Source organism: Ambystoma mexicanum, chromosome 5q, assembly GCF_040938575.1.
Source record: "Ambystoma mexicanum isolate Mex_15411 chromosome 5q, UKY_AmexF1_1, whole genome shotgun sequence".
NCBI lineage: Eukaryota > Metazoa > Chordata > Amphibia > Caudata > Ambystomatidae > Ambystoma > Ambystoma mexicanum.
In genome coordinates this window covers 143,891,440-143,914,024 of record NC_090933.1, presented here as the reverse complement: position 1 = coordinate 143,914,024, position 22,585 = coordinate 143,891,440, and positions in this window count along the sequence as shown.

The following is a 22,585-nucleotide window of genomic DNA, read 5'->3' as shown; positions in this document are numbered from 1 at the left end:
TAACAGTAATACAGCCGTTTAACTGGGATACTCATAATGAGCCCCATTGTATTTATATGTGAGACAAGGAAAGTGGCCCAATAAACCTGTCCACTGATTTCATTTTTCAGCTCACAGAGTACCATATGGACAAGGAGAGAGATGATGGGGATGGAGACACCAATGACGATAGTGTTCCCATGCTGTGGGCAAGCACTCTTGCACCAAACTAGGGTGTCGATAACGAGGTTCCATGGGGCATAAACCCGCCTACCATCAGCAACATTGAGACCCAGCCTACAGCCACCAAGAGAAATCAGCTTCACAGCTAGAGTTGACAGGAAACCTTTAAAACATATACAGATTTTGTCAGGATGGCTGAACTTCACAGCAGTTAAGAGCTGGGAACACCTTGGTGGTGGCAGAAGACAATTTATTTAATGTTATTGTTTAAAGCGCAAGTCTAGCTCAATAGCAGAAGAGTTCTATACACAGTCTGTGTAGCCATATTTGTGCTGCTGTCTTTTTACAGTGGTGCAGTATTATTCATCAGTCTGTGCATCCATTTGGATTAGTCTTATGTTAGGTATTGTTGAAAAAGCTATGTTTTGAGAGATTTGCAAAATTGGAAAATTGGTGGGGGCATTCTGAGCTGATACTGGGATCAAGTTCCAGAGGATCGGTGCATGACAAGAGAAGGATTGTCTGTGGGCCCTATCTTTGCCGGTGAGTTGTGTTTCAAGCCACAACACAGTTGATCGATTTGTCGTGTGAGGTTCATGTGCCACGAGATATGTGGAGCTTAGCCACCAGGTACGCTGGTGTGCTGTGTATGACTGCTTTGTAGTTGATCCATGCAGTCTAGAACTTTATCCTGGCTTGTAGAGGAAGCCAACGTAGTTTGCGAAGGATGAGGATGGGGTCTTTCGGACAAATTTCCATGCATCTGAAATAAGGAATTCTGCTGCTTGCATGACAACTTTTAGGGGAGCCAAGCAAGTGTCGCGGAGACCCATCAAGAGGACAATACCCCCATTGATGTGCGGGACCACAATGGCCAGCACTACAATTCAGAAGTCCTGCAGTGGAATGAAGTGTTTGATTTTGCGGTGGGGGGAGATCTGGAGCCAGATCATTTTGGGCTTATTGGCTATGTGTTTCAGCAAAGACATGCTGCTGTCGATGGTGAAGCCTAAGGATTTTAGTGAATCCATGAGTTGCAGATCATTGAGCTATTTTTGGATGAGTTGCTGGCTCGCACATGGACTGATGAGAATTAATTGGTCTTGGAAGGGTGAAGTTTGAGGAAGGCAGTTGACATCCAAGACTAGATGATGGCTAGCTAATCGCGGAGATGACTGATGTTCTGTGGGAATTTTATTCACATTTACCGCTGAGTATTGCCCACGTGTGGATCGATGGCTATTTCAGGAACATTGAGAATGGTGCCCAAAGGCTCTACATAAAGATCAAAGAGGATTGGTGAGAGGATGGAGTCTCATCGAACTCAGCAGGAATTTGGGAGTCAACTTGAACACAACATGTTCATTTGGACAGCCTGGTGTCTGCCTGAGAAGTAGGTGGTAAACCTATTTAGGAGAGTGCCAGTGATTCCCATCCAGTGGTTGAGAAGGGAGAGGGGGTCCGGTGGTTGACAGTGTCAAATTCAGCCAAGAGGTCAAGTAGAAAGAGGATGCCTGAGTCACCTTTAGCCATGATTTGGCGGGCAAAGCTCACCACCTGAATGGTGGCTGTCTCGATCCTACACTTGGGGTGGAACGCTAACAGATAATTAGGAGGTGTAGTTGTTCGATTCTGGTGAGTGAGTAGTTGTGCAGCTCCAAGATTTTGCCGATAAACAGGAGGTTCGTAATGGACCAGTGGTTGGCCAGGTTGACTGGGTCTAGGGTATGTTTGTTACAAAAGAGGTCATATGACACTATACTTGAGTATGGTCAGGAATACCCCTTCATTGAGAGAGGGATTTATGATGCTGATGAGTGTGCCGAGTGATCAGACCGTCAATTTAATGATGGAGGCATGGACGATTTTGTCAAAGTAGAAGGTAAGATTGGGGGAGGTGTGGTAAAGACAGAGATGATAATTCGGTCCAGAGAGGCAGTGTGTGTGATGGTGTGAAGGAGGGTGTTGTGTTCTGGAGAGGACATGGTTAATGGAGCTTTCGAGCTCTGTCAGGAACAGCATCTGCCAATGGGGATGCAGGATGAGTGTGCATGCGCAGAAAAAGATCCCGCACTCAGCAGTTGCCGGAGCGAAGAATAAAGCACTCTGTGTGTTTGTTAAAAACACAGTCTTCTCCTGTATTTGCATCCAGTGTATTTATTGCATTTGTCTGTACCTCCATATAAGGGAAACTGGACAAGGGGCTGGTGATGGGGGAGGTTGGTTCCATGATCTGTTGGATGATGTTTTTATTTGTAAATTAAAAAGTTGATTCTGTCACATTTTATCGTGAGTTGCTGTCCCTTCAGTGTTGGGTAAAGGCTTTTAACAATGCTTTACTACTTTGTAGAGGGCTTTGCTCCTGTTATAGGCTGCAGAGATAATATTGGTGTAATGAGCAACTTTGGCCTCTGTGATCAGAATCTTATCGTTGGCACAGAAAGTTCTGAGGTTTTTGAGGTTATGGTTTTAATGTCATAATTTCTCTAGGACTTTGATTGAGCGTGTATTGGAGGCGAACATGGGGGTGTACTCAGGGCTGCATGGTTTTGTCTTGCTGTGGTTCATTTTAGGGTGGCATGAGTGTCCACCAGCTTTATAGTGTTGTTGTTGAATATCACTCCCATGAAGAACTCTCTTCCCTAATTAGTTATAGATCTTGCAGCACAATCTCCAGTGACACAGGGATTGGTCCCTCACAAGGAACAGGCATCAAGTCCCAGGAGGATAGCTCAGCAACAACGTGCTCACCTTGGAAGCAAGATGACACAAAGCAACAGAGGTTCGATCCCCGGGTCCGCGCTTAGAAACCTCTGGGTAATAAGCGCGTTATAAATAACCTATCATATATCATAACCAACCTCGCCATGCTCCTCCATGAGTACCTCCAGTCCCTGTGGCTGCCAATCCCTTTGTAGGCATTATAGATACAGTGTAACCCCATGAGAATGCACAAGCACAGAATGAGGAGAAGGTAATGGACTGCTAGATGCCTGCTCATTGCAGGCACCAATCTGCCCCCGGTGAACATGCTTCAAGAGTGGAAGGCAGCACCAAACCCAGTGCAGAATTGCTAGGGAAGGTGCAGGCAGGTGGGGTAGAGGCCAGTGAGGATACATGACATTCATGCTGCAGCTGAACCAACAAAGGATTGTGCTCAAGCTAGAGAGAATGCCTTGCTAGGCCAGGAGCTGTCCTCGGGCTAGAGGGGATGGTCAACTGGCCAAGGAGCAGTGCAGTGCATTTGCAGAAACAAAGGCCTGTGCTCAGATAAAAGGGGATTCTCCACTGTCCTGGGAGCAGGACGCTGCTGATATAGGTGCAACTGCAGCAACAAAGGTCTGTGTGCAGGCTAGAACGGATGCTCGAATGACCCAGGTGGAGACCGCTGTTGCTGCTGCTAAAATCTGTGCTCGGGCTTGATAAGACACCCAGCTAGCCCATGATCAGGATGCTGCCCATAAATCCTCTGCTGTAGTCCACCAATTGACCCATAGCAGAACTGCCTTCTGCTGCCAGAAGCTGGTGGCCAGCCTGCACCATAACCAGTACCCAATCACAGTGACTGGTCTGATGACTCATCAGCAGCAAACCCTTGCCGACATGTATGGAGGCATACAAGGGGAGGGAGTCAACCTGCACTTCTCCCTCAAACCTTCATTCCTCTGCTCCCACATCACGATTGCAGTGCCCTGTCCATCTTAGATAACCCCTCACCGCCACTGCCAGTAGACTGGGTGCCCACAAACACTGACCAACCCAAAATGATGCCAGAACAGCAATGGTGGGGCAAGTGAACCCACCATTCCAACACGCCCTTTTTACCTCCCTTTCATTTATTTTGACTTGTCAACTTCCTGGATTTTGTCTTGCACCCATTTGATGTTCTAAATATTTTGACACACTCTGTACTTGCCATTATTGAACATGGCCCTTGACTCTGGTTTCTTTGAAAAACCTTTGCAAAATGTACTTTTTTGGAATTTGAACTGGACATTGTATTTTGTATCTTACCTTACCTCATCCCCTATCAGGCAGCAGCATCCTTCAACACCCTTTGCTGTGCAATTCAATCCTGTGATGTTTACTTGTTTTATTCTGGTATATGCCATTTATGCAGAGGAAAGTGAGTGTGAGGAGGAAGGCTGTTGAACCAATTGGCTAATCAAGCCAATTCAGGAAGATGGCAAAGGTTGCTGTTTTATCAACAATTATCTAAAACAGGGAGATTACAATGGACATCAATGGACATTCGCTCAGCTTTCAATTTTCTCATAGAAACATCATTATATGCAAAAAATACGTCAGAGGTGACATCATACTACGTGGCAAATAAGAAAAACCTATAAGCAATCATATTTTGTTCAAGGGGAAAATCTAAGTATACATTCCATAAGGACTAGGATTGTAATTGGCTGCCCTACTGTCAGGTGGACAACTTATGCCTACCTCTTAAACATGTAATCTTCAACACTATCAAGTACATGGTTTATCATTGGTTCTCAAACGATAAGGCCCTTCGTTACAGGTCCCTCTACAATTGGTTGGCATGCTCATGCCATGTCTGGAACATTTCTTTCACTTAGCAGCATGTAGGCTCAGATCCAGGTGCCAGGAGGTGGACTTGACTTTACCTCCCAACCCGATTAGCCCGACATCTCTCATCACCCATGACCTTTGCCGTGAAGATTGTCTTTGAACTTGGCCTTGCAAAGTATCCTAGTCTATGTGGATACATGGGAGTAGAGGCTATCATTGTTCTAGGACTCCAAGCTCAATTCTATTTCTTTCCTTGCCTTAGGTGACAGGAGACCACAATTTGGCCTATTCTGCAAAATGTGTTTTAATGTATTAAATGAATCAAACTTGGCACTATTGGTGTTATTTCTTTGCCCCTTAATAAGGAATGATTCATCCTTCTAATATTTATTGCTTTCAAGAATAGGTAACAAACCCTGGCTGCTTCTGTTTTGATGCCAGGCCAGATAGCCTCGCCAGGCACTTCTACGATTTCACCTTATTCTTGGTTTGACACAATTCTCTGTCTTTCCTCTCCATGGGTTCTAGCTTACTAAAAATTCATGACACCAATGTCTAGCTTGTTTACAATGGCAGCTTTGCCTGCAGTCTATTCACTACATATAGCCAGTTTCTATGATAACTTGGTGTACTTGTGTTTCAGCGTCTGTACAATCATTGAACGGCTGATTTTCTGTAGCACTTCGCACTTGTGCAATCCTATTCTCGCACATGAAAGTTTAATTGTTTCTTAACTTCGTCATCAGGTTCTGTATGGTCTATATATTCTCTTCAGCCAGTATTCTCAGGGCATCACGCTTGTCTCTTGTGATGTCACTAGTTTCTCTCTTTTACTCCTTTTCATATTCCTTCACAGAGTTCCTCCCTCAGATTTTCGTCTCTTTGGGGATACATTTGATAGGGTTATCTCAGTGGATACCTTTTCTCACAGATTTTCTGCGGTATTGGCACAACTGCTGGTGTCACACATGGCACAGTCTCAGACTTCCAACATATGAGGTAGGGGGCAGAATTTCCTGCAGCGGCATGCAGCTGCTGCTTTACATTCCCTCTCTGGTCGAGTCCTCAACCACCTCTTAAATGGTTCCACATCTTGATATTTTATCTTGAAGAAGTGCTTCTTCAGAGTCCAGATCTACATCACACCCCTCAGGGTGCCGGCTGACTTAAAATGCTCATCTACTCTCCAGGTCATGTAGTAGTACTGTCCATTTGGATTACAGTAGACCCATCGTCCCACGTATTTCTTATTATCTTTGGATAGAGGAACTTTGTTCCTTCAGGTGCTACAATACCGGCCTCTATGTTTTTTCTTACATCTTTATCCATCAATACCTTGGGTCCAAATCCAGATAAGACATTGATCATGATCTTCATTCCAACAGCTTTCTTGGATGTCTTCTTGTATTGGGCAATAATTATACTGATCACACAGAATCCAAACATTACCATCACGAATATTGCTCCAAGAATCTTGAATATATTTGCCAACCACTACAGAATCCACGAGAATATGGAAGCAAACCAACTGTCATCCGTAATGTTCTCTGTCTTGTTTTCCATCTTGTTATACAGGTCTGTTAACAACGTTATGGCCTCTGTCAAGGTCCCATTCTCGTAATCATGAGAAGGAAGAATGTGCAACATGAAGGCCCGATTTTGGCATAAACTCCTCCTTCCACCGCTGTGATCATGTCAAGGACATGTCTGTTCTGCAGGGTTATTAGTCGTAAACCCCTCAGCTCTTCCTTGATAGCATTGAACCCTTTATGGTGGTATTTATTGTCTGTAGGAACTTGCATCTCATAATCTGCAACCACTTGGTGTTTGCCATTGTTTGGATCCCAGGCATGAAGATAGGTGTACATATTGACAGTCTTTCTGAACAACCTGTGTTCATAAGGAATGGCATCAAATGCTTACATTGATTTGGCTGAGAAGTAATTCTCTCTTCTGGTATGATTGAGAAACTCAAGCGATCTTCTCTTTCTCATATGGGCATCTGCTTTTGGAAGTTGTCCAATGTCCAGGTCACTCTGAGGAATCACTAATGCTGGAATATGAATGAGCAGCAAGGAGCATACTCCACCCCAATCCCTGGGCAGCGTCATGTAAGCCCTAGATCCACAAACCCAATATAGATCCACCAAGCAGGATGTACCTTCTCCCATCCTGGAAATGTCAACTGTAGTTCTGCAGTCCTTGTTGTATCCCACATGATTCTTTCCATGTCTCTGGAAGCACAATGTCACATTAGCCAATGGGATTACAGCCATGGAGCCTAATTCATCTTCTACCCATGTCACCAATTTGACATGCTTAGCCCATGACTTCAAACACCCATCGTTAACTCTTTGTAACTATTCTACACATTCTGGTTTCAGTAGATGAGCTGCACAGTACACCAGTCCATTTTTCCATCCCTCCTTGGATTTCACTCGTCCATATACAAAGACTTGAGATTGCTCCCAAGATTAAGGTGATACTGCTATTTCTGTCACATCAGGACAATTCATTTTCTACATCTTTTCAATGACCACCTCATCCTGTTCTGTGGCAGGATAGACAAGCATCTTGCTTTTCCATCCAGGTTCCTTTTCCATCTGAGTGGTCTTAATATTATCATCCTGGTATGGAAAATAACAGTTCGATATCCATTGTAAAGTGGCCCAACTTGCTTGAAATTATCCTCTTGTCATACATACTGCAAGATGGCTGAGACACCTAGCATCATGTTCTGGAACTTCTCTGGCAATGAAAGTTTGTACTGTAGTCATGTCATAGGGTATGAGAGAGCAGATGTAGCAACTCTCCTTAGATGTTAATTCTCCCACGTTTCTCATGTGCTGATACCACATGTTATTTCCCAAGTGTGCTGCATTATATAGATAGGTATTTATCCCCTCACTATCTTCCTCTGCATCTCTCTTGTGTCTCCCAAAGGTTGTCTAATAATCATGAAGCAAATCAAAAGTAGATTTCATAGTGGGGAGAGCCATACGCACCTCTCCTTCAGTGGAAGTACTAACATTATAGAGAGTGTGAAAGATGGGGAACAGAAAGAAAAAAGAGCACCAAAATGCAAGCATATATTATGCGTAAGAATATAGACATCCATCTTTCTCACCAACCTACTACTCGTTGCACTTGTTCTTCTCCTAGAACCGTGCCATTTTCCTCTTTAAACATTTTAATACAATCATCAAAATTCTTTTATACTTGTAACTGCAAAATCTGCTTGATGATGGCAATAAGGAGCCTCCTTATTAATGGGCCATATTTTGGTTCCTGTAAGAAAGTGTGAACATCAACATTTCTTCTCACAAGAGCAGGGTACGCTTGAAGTATAACACAAAGACAGCAAGCAAAAGTCGATGAACATCATAGTTGGTAAGCACCATATGATTAACTGTTTAAAACAGGTAGTCTCCATAAAATTAATCTATATACTGATCTTATTTCCAATTTCAAATGAAGAACTGACGTTTAGCGATAACTCTGATGCTTCAATGTGTATTTCCAAAAGTTCATTTTCAGCCTACTGAAATTCTCTGTAAGTCATGCACTCCTACTAAACTATCTATAAGGAGTGTCCACTTGAATTTCAGTCCAATATAAAATCTGTTTTAACTGCTGGTAGCTTTATCGTCCTTCTTCGTCATCGATCGAGTCTGCACACGCTGAAATTCTTCTTCTTGTCTTGCTTCTGGATCATCAACGGTGGGAGGGTGGGTCTCACCTTTACACAGTCCAGGTGAAGCCAAGCTCGTCTCTCTTGGACGTTCACAGCTGAAGGGGTTATATTATCGATACAAAAGGGACCATTAAAAAATGGCCCATGCCACTTTTTAGTAAAGTTCTTGATTAGAACTCGGTCTCCAACATATAACTTAGCTGGCAATAGTAATTTAATTGGGTTGGTTGTTGAATTGTCTTCTTCTGTGTTCTGAGACCAACACCCCTTGCGTTTGACTTGATCTGAAATGAAAGAAATCCTAGAGGTCATACATGTCAAATTGTCATGCATTTCATCACCTAAGATTTTAGCTACACTCTGGGCATCACTACTCTTAGATGAAAGTGTAAGGGGCATTCTCACATGCCACCCTGTCACTAGTTTATGAGGGGTGAGGTGATGGTCTGATCCTGGCTGATTCCGAAGGGCATATAAGGCTAGAGGTAGGCAATATAGTCATCCCTTCTTCAAGGTAAATTTGATCTTGGCAATCCTTTCTTAAAGGAGGCTGTTGAGTCTCTCACATAGCACATTTGCTTGCGGGTGATAAGCAGAAGAAAACCTTTGTTTTATACTAAATCAATTAAAGACATATTTGTTCAAATAACTCCTTAACAAAATGTGTCCCGTTGTCAGATCTCAGCACTTCACACACACACCCCATTTCAGGAAAACGTAGTGCACTAAAAACTTAGCTGCGCAAGTGGCATCAGGGTATGTACACAGACCTGCCATGATCCACCTAGAGAAGGGACACACCACCACTAATAGATACCTATAGCTATTACATACTTGCAGCATATTGACATAGTCGATATGTAAATACTGAAACGGACCATTCGGTCAAGGTATTACCCCTGTCATTGTTCTTAGTGTATGCCCAGCAGTAAACCTTTGACACACGATGCAGTTTACCTTAAATAGTGCAGCGTCTTCCAACAAATTCAGAATGAACCAGTTTTCCACAATCGTAGCAGCAAGACTCTCCCTAGTTACATACGCAGGGTAATGCACCTGTTCAAGCGCAACCTTTAATATTGCTACAGGCATCACCGGCTTTCCAGCGCTGTCTTGTTGCCATAATGCTTCTGTGGCATATAAAGAACACCCCCCTTCATTTCCACAATTCCTGCTCTTCCTGCGATGCACACCCTTGAATCTCCATCAGTCGGGTTATCAATAATGTATTAAACCTTTCTTGCACTAACATGGATTTTGACTACTTTTCCTTTAATATTTTCAGTATCAAAACTCGAAATCTCTGGTGAATTTGCAACTGTTTTGCCTTCTTCATCTGTGGCTTTGTTCCTGCAAGAGATAAAGTCTGTTCGCTTAGTGTGACCTGTGCATTTAACAACCGCTATGGCCACTGGGAGTTGTAGTGCCTTAATAAGCCTATCCAATAAGGATGCATGCTGCACTGAAGTGCCATCCGCACGGAGGTAACCCCTCCTTTTCCAACTTGCTAATACTGCGTGTACGGTTAATGTCCCATAGTCACTGTACACTGTCACTTCCTGTCCTTCGTGTTTCTCATGCTGAAAAGTGAGACGGTAGCCTTGCATTTGCTACAACTTCAATTTCTCCATTTAATCTATGTCTAACTACTGCGGTGCCTGAATGCCTTTCCCAACTGGTCTGATCAATTTTCGAAGAACCATCAATAAAGAAAATGTCCTCTCCTGCTAAAGCATTTTCCTTCACACACGGTATATCATCATACAAATGAACTTAGCACAGCCATACACAAGATCGCCTTCTTCCATTGGCACAGCTATAGATGTGGCAGTATTCACTATTTTACATTTTACAATCTTAATTGTTCAGTTAGAAATCATTACCTAACACACTGAAGCTCTTTGGGATGTTAATGTGCCTTTGGGTTTCTCTGAAATGGCAAACAGAGCATGCTCCACAAAGAGGGTCATAGAGCAGCCCATGACAATTCTTGTAGATTTCTCAATTGCGAACGCTGCAGCAGCCAATGATTGTTAGCAAGGGAAGTGTCCTCTCATAACTGGGTCTAAAATCCCACTGTAATATGCTAAAGGTTTATACCCAATGTAGATCTCTGCATAAGAACTGCTGTCATGACTGTCCCATTTGTGTATGAGAACAAATACAACTCCTCATCATAATTGGGAATTCCTAAAACAGGGGCTGTATAAATCGCTTTTTTCTGCTCCTTAAACCCATCCTCCATTTCTTCAGTCCATTCTATTTTTACTTTTTCTACCTGTGCTTTCTTTAGAGCTTGCAGAAGTGGTCTTGTATATGTACTATAATGAAACACCCAGGCTCTGACATAGTTTCATAACCACAAAAATTAGTTTTGACGTTTTCATAATCGCCTCAGCTCTTTCAGGTGTCACTTTCTTTCCTTCATGCAAAATCAATTGACCTATGTATGACACCACTTCTTGACAGTATTGTAACTTCTCCTTCTCTGCCTTATATCCCTTGTCAGCTAGAATGGTCATCAACTGAACAGAATCTTGTCTGCTCTCATCTTCTGTGGTGCTACAAATTAAAATGTCATCTAGATATTGTATCACTGCAGTCTTAAGATTAATATTTCCATCTGTAGGTCTATATTAAAGATCAATGGGGACTCACAGTGCCCTTGGGGCAAACGAGTATGTTTCAGTTAGGTTTGGCGGAACATAAATGACGTCAAGTCTTGAGAGTCTTGTGCAACGGGATCGAGAAAAATGCATCTTTCAAACTGATCACTGTGAAATATCGAGCTTCGACCGGGATACGACACAGTATCATCTCCGGATTAGGAACTAAAGGAAAGTCTGCATCTACAATCTGGTTAACCAGTCTCAGATCTTGTATAAATCTCCATGACCCTCATTTAGATTTTTTTATCTGGTACACCGCAGTATTACACAATGATTCCCAGGGTACCAGAATCCCTTGTTTGATCAGTTGATCAGTGCTGAAATGGCCTGTAATATAACTTCACCAGCTTCTCGAGAAATGGAGTACTGTTTTTCTTGAGGTAATATCACTCCTGGCTTAAGCTTTATTTTAACTCTCCTATTCCCTTTAAAAAACCTATGTCATATGGTCCTGTGGTCCAAAGGATGCTTGGCACGTTTTCCATGTCTTCCTGAAATAATGCTGGACGTTGCAGCATTATCGCCATTCATTATGGGACTTCCCTCTTTTCTATCCTTATCCAGTATGTGATGCTCATAAAGAACACCACTTCATTGTCTGTTTGGTCTTCCCTGAACATGTCGTCATCAGTTATATCAGTCAATCTGTACCCTTCCTCAAGAGTTATTATTGTTCTCCATGGTCTACCCTTATCATCTACTCCTTTGAGCATTGGCATTTCCCTTCGTACTATGGCTGCTTCCAATTCTATAGGGATAGTCTGTCCCCCCTCTTCGTTCATAGGTATTTGCAGTCTAAGCAAGAACTCATCAGGGATCCTCATGATTTTTCCCACTAAGCCAGGTAGCCATGTCAGTAGACTGCTCACTCCATGTTAAAAAAAAAATCATCTCTGGATCTACTGGAACACGGCGCAGAGCCACTTGCCCTGTGAATGCCAGTATAAATTCTTCCATGTTTAAATAGTGTATTCCTGGAGTGGAGCACACTATTCCTTGATCCGTAAATGAAATTGTCATGTTTAGTTCTGTCATTAAATCTCTTCCCAAAATGTTGACCGGTGTCTGTCGTGAATATAACAAAGGAACAGGCATGTCACATTATCCTATAGAGACTGGAAATTCATTAGTAAAAGGAACTCAACTCGTAGCTCCAGAGAACCCTTAAGCATTCATGGCAATTCCCGACACTGGATATTTTCCCTCTCGTATACATGAACAAGTTTCTCCAGTGTCTACAAGAAAAGAAAAAGTATTGCCTCCTATCATCACATCGACCCTTGGTTCCTCTTGGGGGTCTGGTATCACAGATAGTACTGAACACATCAGGTCATCCTGTGAGCTGTCCTATTGTGGGTACAGGCTCATCCCTGTCCCTATGAAAGGATTGCCTCCTACCACAATGACACCTCCTATTCTTGGTGTCGATACTTGTCCTGTGTTTGCATCCTGCAGTGTCTGCATAGGGGCTTGTTGTGACTGCCCTTGTGGTGGAGTCATTTGCACACGTTCTTGCTTTTGCACGTCTTACACTCGCGGTGCTTGTGTCTGATACAATGTCTGATCTTGGGCAAATCCTTTTCTAGTCTGTGTGCTATATGGTGGAGGATAAGCTCTCCCCCATCTTGAATATTTGCCATTCTGTACATTCCCTTGGCTCTAAAATATGCCCACATTGTGCCCTATCATCCCACAAGTCCAACATACTGGGTGTGCCCATCTGACAAGCCCTCCTTGAGCACTCTGGTTCCCATTTTGCGCATCTTAAAACCCACCTTGATTGTCTTGAAATACTCCTCTTCTCTATAGCCGATACCTCTGCCTCGTGACACAAACCCATATCCACCTTGATCCATCGGACGCAGATTACTCGACTGCAATGTACCCATTGCTTACTCCATTCCCAATCCTTCTCCGCTTGTCAATACCGCTACTTCTATGGCAAATGTTGACAATTTTTTCTAAACTAACTTGGCTTCCTCGATTTTCCTATTCTCATTTTCTTCTTATTTTTCTCTTGTAATAACCAACAATGGTGTACTATTGTCAGCTGCATCTCAGCCCAAGACTTTGCTTCCATCCCCACTTGTTTCTTCATTTGTCTTTATAGTGGCTCAAGCAACTCCTGACATAAAATGTGATAAATAATGCCATTGTCTTTTCCCACTGTTTGCGTGTTTCAAGTTGCCATTTCTTCTGAATATCCTGAATGTAAGCAATAGTGTCTACATCTTGCATGTCATAATTGGACCCATACCTGTTCTGTCAGGATACTGTATCCTGAGTGCCCTCCAAACATCTACTCTACAATTATTAAAAGGTGCTCCATCATGTGCAGTGTTCTGTGCAGTCACACTTGAATATCCCGCTCTTCTCCATATATCATCAGCCCTTTCCCCAAGAATAGCTGCCATGAGAACTTTTACCTTTTTTTTCTCCCCTATGGCCAACGTATTTCCTCCTGCAATTTTTTTCTAATTTGTATATCCATTGCCCAGCGCCCAAAGTCAAACTCGGGAGCTTACACCTTAAATTATCCTTGTCCATCTGCGGCCATGGGATATACTGTGGTCTTCCGCCCCCTTTTTCCAATAAGGGAAAGTGAGTGTACCCCCTCCCAGAGTCATATCCCACCAACAGTCTACCCCTGGTGGGGATGATCGTCCCTGTCTGTCTCCATGTGGGTAATGGCGTTAACCTACTCAAATATAGTGGTGATTCTCCCTTTTCACTGTGCAATCGTCCTCAGGGACGCTCAGGATATGCTATGGGATTTCAGGTCCTATCATTAGGTTGTTCCAGATCAGACCATCTTACTTCTTTATCCATTTGCAGGCTTCCTTCAGGGGCGCACACACTCCCTCCTCCGACCTCGAGAGTGGACTCTCTCTCCTTGTCTGACATGTCTTGTCCCCATCTAGTGTGACTATCATCCCCTTCACCCTTATCCAGAGTCAGTCTACTTAAAGACAATGCTCAACGTTCATCACTGAAAAAGCTTCCCTCCTCTCTTCATGTTTGAGGCATTGGGGATCGATCATCATTCCCTCGAGTCTCATACTCACTATTTTGTCTTAACTGTTGATGGACCTTGTCGATCATTTCTCCAATGCTTTCTGCATCATATCTTTCTTTGTCTAATGCAACTCTAGATGTTGTTTGCGTTGCTTCCTTTATCGGAAGGAACACTTCTATTCTGTCCCATCGTATTTCTGGACTTGGCCCTACTGATTCCTTACACGTGGGACTACTATCAAGACCTTGTTGTCTCCTTTTTCATTCCATTTCTTCACTTTCTAGCCTCCCTTCTATTTCGTTCTTCCTCTTGCCTTTGTTCTTCCCCTTTCCTTATTCCTTCCCTTCTTTCCTCATCTTCCCTTTGTCTTTGTAATCTATTATCCCTTAGTCTTTGTGCTTCCTCCTCTTTCTTCCTTTCCTGTCTATCCCTCTCTTCTATCACTCTCTGTCTATTGTCACACTTTCTTTGTTCTTCTGCCTGTTCTTCTTTCCTTTCTTGCTCTTCCTGATATATCCATTCTTCTTTATCTTGTACGATCGTATAGTTCTCTTCTTTTCTCTTATTCTCCTATGGACTATTGTCACTATTGTAAGCTGGGGGTTCGTATATCGGATTACTATACCCCATCGACTCTTTCAACTCCTTTATACATAACCCTATTTCTTCTGTGCTAGCGTCTTTTACTTTGGGTGCTGTAAGGGGAGGTGAAGGCTCAACACCTTCCTCCTTTCACTGATTAAGAATCCACTCCTCAGGTGGCAGATCTTCCCTTTCTTCTTGGTACATCTTCCAGAGCGCTAAAATAGCAAATCTTTTCTCCAATTTTTTCCCTGTGTACATAGTGTGCAAGAATGTGGTCATGTGTTGCAATACCGTTTTTGACAATGATCCCACTTGTGGCCATGGCTTGAACATTTTATCTGCTATGCCTTTCACCCATTCTGAACTATACAGTTTGAGCTTGGGCATGTGCTTTGGTAATGTTTTGTATAAGTGCATCAAGTGTGTTTCCCATAATGACAAGCCTCAATTGACTGTCAATACTTACTAGACTTGATTAAAATAACCTTTATACTTTTACTTAAATCACCAATTTTCAACATTTTTAAAACAACAAATATGAGCACGCACCATCAATCACTTGCTCAAACCTCTAATTTCTTAATTGGCTATCTCTACCTTTTGATTGGCTATGTCTACATTTTGATTGGTGCCAATCACTTAGCTATGCTCAATCACTGTTGCTCCACTTCTATCGCTGTTCGATATTTTTATTCAACAAACATTCAGATTAGTCGACATTACACATTTATAAACTCTGTGATCACCTTTTTCTCTCTCACCTTTACTTTATACCCTTTACAGATTTTGAAATGACACCTTATGTAATTCTAATTATGTGTTTTATGTTTATACTCTATCCCCGTTGGGATTTGAAACATCTCCTTCTGATACTCCCTTGAGTCAGGACTCAAAGGCACTTCCTTTTCTTCTCTCAATATTTCCTGTTACTAAAATGATCACAATCCCATCCCCTTCATATGTAATTCCCCGTAGTCTACTCACAATTCGTTTGTTAATTGGCTCGAGGCCTTTGGCATCAACTCCTCCTTCAATTCGACCACTTTACCTTCCATCCACAGAGCACCCGTGGAAACCGGGCAGGGATTTTGGCAAAGGGGGACCTGCCCACCGTTTCGGTTCTTCTAGAAAGTTTATTTCTATCAGCCGCTCTCCACACGAAACACTGCAATATTCCGGCTAATGGCAGAGGATGCCCGATAGTCCGAAAGATTGGGGACAAGCTGGTTTGGATCTTTTCCAACCATCCTCTACTACCACATGAATTTATGGTTCTTTAGTAACATGCATACAATGGATGGGTTCACAGAATAACTCTGAGTGCAAATAATCAAACCAATTCAGGAAGCTGGCAAAGGTTGCTGTTTTATTAACAATTATCTAAAACAGGGAGGTTACAATGGACATCAATGGAAGTTCACTCAGCTCTCATCAATTTTCTTGTAAAAACATCCTTATACGCAAAAAATACATCCGCAGTGACAGCATACTATGTGGCAAATAAGAAAAACCTATACATGATTATAATTGGTTCAAGGGGAACATCCAAGTATACTTTCCATAAGGACTAGGATTGTGATTGGTTACCCTACTGTCAGGTGCACAACTTATGCCTACCTCTAAAACATGTCATCTTCAACACTTTTAAATACACGGTTTATCATCGGTTCTCAAACTATAAGGCCCTTCATTATATGGCCATCTAAAATTGGTTGGCACACTGGTGCCATGACTGGACTGGACCATTCGATTCACTTAGCAGCACATAAGCTCAGACCAAGGTGCCAGTAGGTGGACTTGACTTTACCTCCCCACCCAATTATCCCGATATCTCACCCATGCCTTCTGCCATGAAGATTGTCTTTGAACTTGACCTTGCAAAGCATCCTTGTCTGTGAGCATATATGTGAGTACAGGCTCTTGGACTCCAAGCTCAACTCTATATTGATACATGGCTCAGGTGACAGGAGACCACGATTTGGTCTATTCAGCAAAATTTAAATGTCTTAAATTAATTAAACTTGGCATTCTTGGTGTTCTTTCTTTGCCCCTTAATAAGGGATGATTCATCCTTCTAGCTTTTATTGCTTTCTAGAATATTGTTGTCTCTTTGGGGATACATTCAACAGGGTTTCCTTAGTGGATACCTTTGTTCAAAGATTTGCTACAGTATTGGCACAACTGCTGGTGTCAAACATGGCACAGTCTCAGACTTGCAACATATAGATGGTAGGGGGTGGAATTTCATGCAGAGGCATGCAGCTGGTCCTCTACATTATGGCATTGTTCACATTGGTGCACTCACCTCTATCAGAAGTATAGTTTATGACTTCCTCCCCAGGATTAGACCATTAACACGATCCTGGTGCTGCTGAAGCTCATGTGCCACACCTTCATTGACATTGCAACCATCATCAGAATCTTGATCATCACCATCTTCATTGGGCATAGGTACATTACACCTGATGGCAAGGGTGTGTTACATGCAACACATGGGCACGAAGGGGCAGACCTTCTGAAGTGGTACATGAATGCACCACATGTCCAGTGCCATACACCAAAAGAGGTTATTAAGTTCCTAAAATACCTTCTTAATGGGTTTTGCGCATGCAGATGTGGGCAGAATTGTAGGTGTGCTGTCTGGGGTTCAAGGGATTTTGCAGAACTGTCATCAGCCACTGATGCACAGATTATCTGGAATAACTTGTTCAACATTCTTTTATTCGACATAAAAAAGCCTTCAAGTCATTACATAAATACATAAATCAGACACTTTAAAATGCAACACTATAAGACGCATCATAAATGGCAGTGGTATTCCAGACAAATCAATGTTAACAGCCAGATAAAACATACAGATTACACAACCTGAAGTTTGTGCCAAAGAGAAAGAGCCCTGCTCGCAGCCTCTATGCTTCAGACAATTCAGATCTATTATGAATGCAGATTTGTTAGCTTTGTCTTCAACAGCCATTATCTGTGAGTATATCCAGCCACTGCAATAACTACAGCTTGCTGGGTGCATTGTCTTAAGAATCTCATTGCTGTTATGATATCTCTCATTCCAGTTTCTCTCAATACAGGCTTCAGATACACCTTCCTCAGATATTTTGTTTTCTCGCACAGCAGCATACAATGGTGTCATAGTTTCAACTTCCCCCACGCACAATATATACTTGTCAGAATTGGATTCTTTCCAGTTGGCCACCTAGAGAGTACCCGGTTTCACTTGCACATAGAGAGATTTCTCGTAGAGTAGAGAATCTTGATAGAATGTCCTACCCCGGGACCAAAGATCAAGGCATGCCGGGCCCAATTTTAATCTCCTCGCTCTAGCCAAGAGTCCATCCCCAGCCTTTTCAGTACCACGTAACCTTAGCCCTTTTCTAATGCCACGTAGCTGGTTTTGAGGGATCTCCCACAGGTTAACACCATCCATTTCCCAAAGCAACGTATTTACATGCCGAACCCACTCAAGGGATTTCCCTCCCTTCAGGGACATTACATGACACAATGCTTCTTTATCTTTCACCAGGCCCTCTTGATTGCAGAGTCTCAGCCAAAAGAGACTCAGGCCTAGTGATGCAAGAGAAGCCACTGGGGTTACCTCTAGGTCCAGCATCAACAGTGCAGTTGGGGTACTTTCGGCTAAAACAACAGTGTTTTTTCAATAATCGGGCCTCAATGATAGACACTTTTTCCAAGTTGCCATGCCCCCATAGTTTGGCCCCACATAGGGAAGCAGCAACTGCCTGTTTCCCATGCAGGTCTAGCTCTGTGGAGATAGCACCACGACCATACCTAGTGTGCAACTATAGACCCCCAAACCTGTCGAAGGTGGCAGCAGAGCGGTTCCCTTGGGCAACCCACCCCGCAGTCTCTTGGAACTCGATCCCCAAGTAGTCAAAGTCTTTTACCTGTTCTTTTTGTTTTCCTTTCACCCCCAGATTTATGGATATATTTTTTGCCAACCTGGTCCTAGACTCCATTGATTTTGTCTTTAATCGGTGTTCAGGTGCAACTCTAATTCATTGCATTTTTGAACAAACAATGCCAATGATTTTTCCAACCCTTGCAGTGTTGTTGCAAGGATTACCGCATCATCGGCATAGAATGGGGCAGGTATTGTATTCTTATCTAATTTGAGGCAATCCTGGCATTCTGAGAGGAGAGTGTCTATAACCTCCTGTATATATAGATTGAATAAAATGGGGGCCATTGGGCAACCCTGTCGCACCCCCCTTGTTAAAGTCTGCCGTCAGTTCCCCTCCTAGCCCATAGCGCACTGAGGCTTTGTTATCAGTATAAAGGAGCCTAATGAGGCTAATTACTTGTGTGGTAGACAGTATGGTAATTCCATTTTTGAAAGGGCATAATGATAGTAAAACCCTTATGTGGCAATGTGTGTGAAACCAGCTTTTCATTGGTTGTGGGCATGCAAAATGCATGCACCCTCGGTGTGTAGTAGTGTGCAGTAGTGGAAGGACATGTGAATCCCATGTCTGCAACATGGCAGTAACACTTATTTTAAAAGAATGTTAGTTGCATGCAGGGGGCCATCAACATTAGCATTGTGTGGGGTCCCATGCATGCAATTCTAATCATTCAGAAGGTTGTGGTGGAATAAGGAAAGAGTAAAGCAAGGCCAAATGGCTTTTAATATTTCATCTCCTTCTCCTTCTTGGTAAAAATTAAACATAGCCTCCAAGTTATGCTTTTCAGACTGCGTTTACTAATCGATTCCTAGTTAATCTGCCTGTTCTGTAGCAGATGCATAACCAATGTGGATTCCGACAGAATGTATTCATTTTACACCTGCATGTAAATGCCATGTATGCATAAACAAAATGCACTGACAAGATGAGGAATTCATGGTGGAGGTCTTGTCTTCACCCTGTTCCCCTCTTCTGCCTGTCACTGTTTTAAATTAAGGAAGAGCTCTAAATGGAGGCATACAAGCATTAGGCCTCACTTTTACACATCCATTGAATGCACTGCCCCATTTAAATGAGACATTGGTGTGCGAGATGGGCCTTATGACCAAGTGCAGACCCCAGGCATACAGATGGAAGTGGTGGAATGGAACCCATTTTGGCATGTCAAGAATTCCTGTTTCTGACATTTATATTTGTGCAGTGGAATTGACTTTTTGCTTTGCAATGTTTGAACTGTCATCCTGTTGTTGTGATGTAAATGAGGTAGTACTAGTCACTTCATGTAAACTTTGGTATCTGGACTGAATGCCCATACATACATTGTGACATGAAATGTCCAAGGACCTCTCCTGACCTCTGTAGGAGCTTGCATTCTCCATCTCCTGGCCATGATTTTGCTAAGCTGCCCCCCGCCTCTGAGATTTCAGGCTACATCGCCAGCCTATTATAGAGGTAGTTTGGAGCCATTACAGTCTGCCTGACAACATAATTGGCTAGCCAGGTCACATTCCATGAACATTCACCTTATCCCAGATGTCCTGGGTATCACAAGAAAAGGAATATGAGAATGAATAAAAGTGATTTAGACCCTGTGAGGTCCCTCATGAGCCACCTCCATGCAGCCTCAGAACTACCCACTGCACTATAATGTTGTCTTCCAATGCATATTTCAAATTTCATATTTCCAATGCATATGATTCCCCTGTTGACACTTGCTGTCTCCTTGGAATTTACTCATTCACTAAAAACTTTTTTCCTATGGTGATATTGCATTTGGCCCACCTGAATATGGCATCGGGCCAACTTACTCTCTCTGCTCATATATACCTGTCACACCTTCCTGATCAGTTTGAATCCACAAGGTCATTCTGTCAGCCAGTGCTGTTACTGGAAGGTTGATCCAACCCGCTGTCCTCGTTTGCAGTGCTGGCTTGTGCATATACTCTGATGTCTTTCCTCACTGCTCAGACTCGTCTGATGGGGAGGTGATGTTTGCATGGTGATCAACGAGGGAAATCCCTCTTGTCTCCTTACAAATGTGTTCTCTCACACTTCTGAAACCCTACTTCAAGCGCACAGCCCTCTCCATCCCTGTGAAATGCTGTGGATAGTCCACCTAAACTCATCCTTCTCTGAAATGAACCTCATCCCGTTAGCCTTTTGAAAGGAGGCCTCAATGGCCACAATGGTGACTTAGGCCTCCTCAAGATTCATCATACCAACTAGGGCTGGTATTTGGTTGAGTCAGTATGACCAACCATTTTTGAAAATAAAGAGGTACCTGAAATAATCTACGGTGCTCCAGGTGAGAATAAACCATGTATAACACAAAATACCGGTAGATAGAGCATGGCAACACACTGCTCACTTACTGTTTTCTTGCGATACTTTTATTTCATCATGCATTTTGTGGTACAAAAAGGAAAATAGATGTTTCTCACATCATATGTTCAATGATATGCTCCCTTTAAATTCCTCCATCGCTCACACACACTCTGCATTCATACAAGAACTCATTCAACATATGAATACATGGTTTCGTAATAAATATGACCATCTGACACAAAATATTTACAAATTATATCTAACGCCCTTTTCCAGTACAGGTGTGTCTATCTGTGTAACCCAAAGACAATGCTTTGGTTGACACGTGTTTCGGTCGGCTAAGCCGGGCTTTCAATTTGTAGCCCTGTATTGACCCAACCTTCATCAGGACGGAAGCTATGTGCAAACTATGCCTGGCTTCAGGGAACACAGAGCGAGAGAAATCATATAGAAATAGAACAATTAAAACTTATTACCATCAAACTCATTCCTTGCCATCCTCAGTTATTTAACAAACACAATGAATGCGTGATGTAACTTACTATGTCAGTACACAAAGTTGTACTCCCCTCCAATAAAAAATCTTGGGGTAGTACAACAATCCAGGGCAAATGTCCCGAAACTGCACAGCTGGCTCAATCTATTCTGGCCTGCACCTAAGAGGGGCATAAATCCAGGGGATGAATATAAGCATTCCCCTACATACCCATTTCGAGTATCTCTCTCATAGCCTCTTAGTTGGGGGAAAAAAGAATTGTACTCACTTCTAAGTATAGCCACAGCTAAATGTGACACAATCTTCCTATTGCATTGATCCGCAGGCTATCAATGTTTACTCCTATTTGGCAGATGAATCCTGGAGCCTCAGCTTCCTGTTACTTCTCATCCTATTTAACAGGGAATACAAGAACAGGCCCCCAGTGTCAATAAAGCCCTGTATAGTATAAGCGCCTCGCAGTTCAAATCAATCTAGTTCTACTTCCTAGCCCAGCATATATATTTATTTAAAGACGGGCTGTACTCACATCCTGGCGCTCCATTGCGCATCTGCTAGCAGAAATTTCTGGTAGATATAAGAAAGACATCTCAATTTCGTCTGTCCAGATACTCCCAGTGTGAAGCTGTAGCGCTGGCCAGAACAATTCTCTTGGGCTAGTTTGACTGTTGTGTGGAAGACAAAAAAATAGAAGCACAGATGTAACTGTTGCCTTTTTTGTGGCTTGTTGATGTCCAAAACATTAATGAACTCCCTACCAACTATTATCTTTGTTGCTTTCAGCTACACAGTCCTGTGCCCATATAGCATGCTGATATTATATCTATATTATCCTACATCCATAGGTTACCTCCATGCTATCTGTGGCAAATGTAGCCCCCATACTGACTCTTTTTTTTTTGTTTAAAAAGTTGTTGTTTAAACAAAATGAAATTCTCTGTCATCGTTAAATGTGCACATTTGAGGATAAATCCAGTAGGTGTTGTATGTTGTACAGCACGTTGGTCTAAGAAGTCTGCCAAGACCCCAAGACACTCCATTTGGGGTATTGATGTCTAAAGGGACTCTACGTCCATTGTGACCAGAATGTTGGTGGATTCAGTGGTGGCATTCTGAACAATCCAGATCATATCCGTAGTATCTTTTAAGTAGGAGGGCATTTTG